Source organism: Protopterus annectens, chromosome 2.part1 (genome assembly GCF_019279795.1).
Source record: "Protopterus annectens isolate FY-2018-M chromosome 2.part1, PAN1.0, whole genome shotgun sequence".
NCBI lineage: Eukaryota > Metazoa > Chordata > Ceratodontiformes > Protopteridae > Protopterus > Protopterus annectens.
Window position 1 is genome coordinate 1,878,668,967 of NC_056729.1, and position 5,397 is coordinate 1,878,674,363.

At 41.4% G+C, this 5,397-nt stretch overlaps 1 protein-coding gene across 1 annotated transcript in view; it reads right to left on the bottom strand.

Moving 5' to 3' along the window:
• LOC122795057 (PC-esterase domain-containing protein 1A-like) overlaps positions 1-4,841 on the bottom strand; it is a 239,306-nt gene extending 234,465 nt beyond the window's left edge. Inside the window, exon 1 of the mRNA XM_044063633.1 lies at positions 4,697-4,841. The gene's annotated coding sequence lies outside the window, so the exon portion shown is untranslated. The remainder of the gene's footprint in view (positions 1-4,696) is intronic.
• Between the last annotated feature and the right edge of the window lie 556 nt (positions 4,842-5,397).

Genomic DNA, 5,397 nt, shown 5'->3' on the forward strand with positions numbered 1-5,397 from the left:
TTTGCAACCCCCCAAACCCCTTGTAAATTTTAAATTTTAGGGGTTTTTATTTTAACCCTTTGGTAAGGCCCTTAAAAAAATTTAAAAAAAATAAAAGGGCCGGGGGAGTTGGGGGTTTAATTGTTTGAAGGGGCTTTTCCGGAAAGGTTTTTTTTCCAAGGGGTTTTAAGGGGCCTGGTGTGTACTACCTTGCCCTCATTTATGGCTTTGGTAACTATTTCAAAGAAATCAACTAGGTTTAAGAGGCAAGATCTGCCCTTAAAGCCAAATTGGGTAGGGTCCAGTGTCTGGAGGCTCCCAATGTCTTTGTTTGCGAGTTCCATGATAATACGCTCCATAGCTTTACGGACCAGACTAGTCAGGCTTATGGGGCGATAGTTTCATTGCCCATTATGGCACCACCTTTGTGGAGTGGGACCACTGTAGCTGTACGCCATTCTTTGGGTACATATCCTGTAGTAAGGCTAAGTTTGAACAGTGATTTAATGTGAGGGTTCAGTTCTTCTTGGAGCTAGTGTAAGACACAGCCTGGGACACCGTCCGGTCCCACAGATGCTGTGTTTTTTGCTTTGGAGAGGGCAGCTTTCACCTGTGCATCTGTGATGTCAGCGAGGTTACATTCAGTTGGGATAGGCGTTTGCTCCTTTGGGGGGGGGGGGGGAGTTTGCACTGAATCTGTCTGCCAGGTTGTTGGCTATGTCTGTAGGTTCAGTATATTTTGTACCGTTATGCAACAATTCAGAGCATATCTGGGAGTTTCCGCCCATGTTTCTGACATAACTAAAGAAGGCCTTGTGATTATCTTTAGTGTCTAGGGCAATTTTTCTTTCAAAACTGGCCTTTGATGATTTTATGAGGGATCGAAGTTTCTTGCTAATACTGATCAGAGATGCCTTCCCTTTTTGGGATTTTGCTCTGTCATGTAGTAGCTTCCTCCTTCTGTTGTATAGCTTATTTATGGCCGGGGTCCACCAGACCGGTCTCCTGTTTTTGGAGGAGTGAGTCTTGGTTTTATTTGGGATAGCACGATCCATGCATTCCTGCAGGTGCTCATAGAATGCATTTGTAAAGGATTCTGTGGATTGGGCTGTATTATCCTCTGGCCCAGGGGCTTTGAAGGATTCCACCTCAGTCTTGAGAAGTGCAAAGTTGGCTTTGGAGAAATTCTTTACAGTGATTTCCTTGGCTGGGGATGGGGATGGGATATGGATGTCCAGGGAAATTTGTTTATGGTCTGATCTAACCAATGAGGGGTTTTACCTCTGGTGTGGAACACAAGAGTCCCCATGTTGGTGATGACCAGGTTCAATATGTTGTTCCCTCTTGTGGGAGTGGTGACCAGTTGTTCCATTGCATTAGAGTTTATAAATTCAAGGAACCGTTGGGCGAGGGTGTTTGGGCTTGAGTAGTTTTCCCAGTCAATGTTTGGGTAGTTGAAGTCACCCAATAACATAGTGTTTGGAGAGACCTTCATATTCTCCAGTGTTCTCAGGAATGCCAAATGGGGTTCCTGTAATAGGGAGGGTGTTCTGTAGCAGGCTACAAACTGAAACGCAGTTTTGCCCGCTGTTAATTGCACATGGATGGTTTCCGATGCTTCGTGCAGTGCCACTAACCTGGACGGGTAGGTATTTTTGATGAATATAAATACTCCCCCCTCCTTTTGTGCTTCGGTCCGAGTTTTGGGGCCAAAACACATGGTATGAGTTATAACCTGGTAGTGCTGGGGTGCTCTCAGGAGCCTTGAACCAGGTTTCTGTTACTGCACAGACATCGATTTTCTCCATACTGAGGAGAGTCTCGAGTGCGTGCATCTTGAGGTTTAGACTTCTGGCATTGAGTAGCATTACCTTTAGTTTTTTTTATCTTTGGGTTGTCTATGGAGGTGGATTTGTCCTTTGAGCCTTGCTTAAAAAAGGCACTATGGGGGTGGCAAGAGCCTTGGCCAGTATACGAAAGCCTAAGGGTGACAGGTGCAAGCCGTCCCTAGCTAGGCAACGTCGCTTGTCGAGCATGTCATCCCAGGCTGACAAGACACTGGATCCCCTTTGAATGACACCAATACTTAAGCCAATTGTTGTACATAAACAAGCAGTTAAAAGGAAAGTGTTAGGACCAGAAGTAGACAAAGGTGTTTTTGTAGTAAAACTTATCGCCTTCTGTGTCCAACATTGCTAGTGGAGTGCAGTTGCGGCTTTGTATTTGAATACCCCACCGCGATTTTCGCGTAGGAATCGGCGTGTCCTACACAATTGACAGAGCTAAGTGACAAGCCATGCAGATTATACAGTGAGATGGTGAATATCCATTCTCTGGCCGTTTTTAAACGCAGGCTTCATGCTTTTTTAGGTTATCTTTAGAGTTACTATAGCTTTTAGTACACGATATGTAAAACAGTGATTAAAGTAATCCTCATTTTCTACATTTATATGTGTACCGTCTAAAAAGCACCGCATGTAGTGCGTGTCTGGACAGACTTGCTTTGTCACTTTGCACTTAACCACATACTGTGTTGAGGTAAGAAGTGCAGTATGTGTGCAATATCCACAAGTTCCCGTTTTGCAGTCCATGCCCATAACCTGTGCACCCCCCCCCCCCCCCCCAACTATTGTGCAGTAATTGCTTTGCCCGCGCCTTTTTTTAAGCATTTTTCTGGAGATGAAGCGGAGGCAGTGGGGCAATAAATACATACAATAAATGCAATAAAAAAGCCCTCCCAGAAAGGTCGCCCCCCGCTGGGTTACCACCTGTCCCACTTTGCGAAGGACAGTCCCTCTTTGGGCAGTTGTGTCCTGCAAAAAAATTGTAAAAATGGCAAATGTCCTGAGATTTTAGGGCAAAATTATTTCCTATATTTAATGTAATAGTTGCATAAAACAGTTATTCTGTGTCTGAAACACCTAAATGTTATAAGAAACCGAGTAAGCAACTAAAATGCTACAAGAATAAGCTTTTATTTAGGCAAAAAAGTGAAGTTCAGTCTCTTGTACTGGCCGTGGGTATGTTTCGGCCTGCAAAATCTGACATTTGTACCAAAAACGTCCCACTTTGGGCATTTGAAAAGGTGGCAACCCTACACCCGCACCTTTACAGTCTGTGTAATAGCTTTTATACGCGCATATTATTTACGTGTTTGCACCCCTCCTCTTTAAAGAATTGTAATACTTCTGTATAAATGCAGCATATTCTGTGTTCGTTTGAAAAGGTAAATCTATTTGGATCGGTACAGCATTTGCAAGTACACGTTCTGCCAAATTAGTCTAATATGCAATTTATCGAAGCTTTTGATCACTGCAAATCCTGGTACTGGCAAATAAGGGAGAAAAAGCTTTGTAGTGAAATAACTACAAAGTTTAGCATACTCATCTTTCAAAGGATGGTTTTCCCAGGTTTACTCAAAGCACTTTTCAAAATAAAAGTCATGAGCAAGTGCTGGGCGGTCCCTTCTACTGCGCATCTGGTGGGGTAATGTTCTAATACCAAAACCCAGTTGGCTAATGTTCAAAAGAGCATTACATGATTTCATTTTTCCACTAGGAGTTTTTCAAAACCCCCTATTTCACAGTATCTTAAACTGACGTCACGTTAAGACCCCCCCCCCCCGCAAAAAAAAAAACTGCACGGTACCCAAATGTACCTGTGCACCAATTGGTTATTATTTTGTGACTAAAGTGGCGTGTGCGCCTAAAACACTGAACAGAACAATTATAAATTAAAACTGCCGGTTTCTCCGTGAAATTTAACAGAAACAAACGAACAGTACCCCAGCACAAAATTAAATTATCGCCTGCCTTCCAAATATGTCATTAACCTACTTTAAATTAGACGTATTTATAAAAAAGGTGCATGGGGTAGTCTCATGTCATCTAACGCAGCAATTAATCTTAACATCTGCAACAAAGCTATGAAAAAATACAAAACTGCACCGTAGAGAAACTATCATGATCAACTAAGATCGGCCTAATGACCCCCCCCCCCACACACACACAGCTCTTAACCTTCTACCTCCAAAAGATGAACATCTACTCTCAATGTGAAGCAAATGGGCAAAACATAACGTTTATTTACAACTTGAGAGGATGTTCACATAATGATTAAATATTAAGTGTGATGCATTAAGTACAAATTTAGTATCATTACTATGGGAATGGATGAATGGGGGAAAAAAACGCATGCCAGGCCTTTTCAATACTGAACTTCGAGGAACAGTTTTTCAAACTCAAAATATGCAACGTTTCCTGTAATGAGATACATTTGGAGGTATGTTCCTCTCTACCTCTTCCCTCTTATTCGCGACACCCTCCCTAAAAAAAATAAGTTACGACCATAAGAGTTTCTATCACAATATGTAAATAACTATTGTTTACATGATGCGGACTCTCCAAATTTGTATTGCAAAACCTCGAATATCAAACAAATTTGAGAAGCCCACGGAAAACACACTTCTGGTATTACCCCACAATAACAAGGTCTCGAGAGGGAGACGCAATCTACTGCTCACAGAAAAAAAACTATACCCATCACTGCACTACAATTCCTGAACTCCCACGCCATCTTACATCTTCTTCCTACACTTAAATGCCCACAAAATAATATATAAACCCTTTCACTGTCCTACTTTTAGTTCTCATCATCCTACTAGAGCCCCTCAGATCAGAAAATCAGCAGCTCTTGTACGTCCACAAGCCAAACTTACGTGCCCGACAGCTCCTTTACTCTTATTCTGCAGCCAGATCCTGGAATGCCTTCATACTTAGAGCCAACCAAAATGATGCTTTAATTAAAATTTCTTTACGAAGACACTCCTGACTGACTTCACGAATGATATTCTTAATTCAATGCCCACTAACTTAAATGTCTGGTGAAAATTTAACTAAATCTTTTAGTAGGGTAGTAAACTTGACGTCAGATTACACATTTTGTCTTAATCTGCAAATTAACTAGGAACAACTAAATACAAAAAGTTAACCAATTCTGTTTTACCATCACTTTCTCTAGTTACTCTACTTTCTGCTGTCTATAGAGGTCCCGATCCCCACCCAAACAGTGTAAAATAATTTTCACAAAGCAGGCAACAAAAACTAAGAATGCACACTAAAATCACTAGCTTCTCTAGCAAAGCTTGTCAAGAGTTATTGTATTACTATGGTAGGAGCGCACCATTCCTAATAATGCAGCATTTCTCATCCCAAAACACACTTGACGAAACTACTACAACCTTCAGACAGCCCTTACAAAATCTTCACCCCAAAAGAATATAATAAAACCAAGTGCAAACAACCTACACTTTTAAAAATACAGCGATGCTGATATATCACTACCAAATGGATTTTTTTTTCAGATTCCCCAATTAAACAGGAATACTCAACAACTACTTTTAACACTAACAAACTTTAA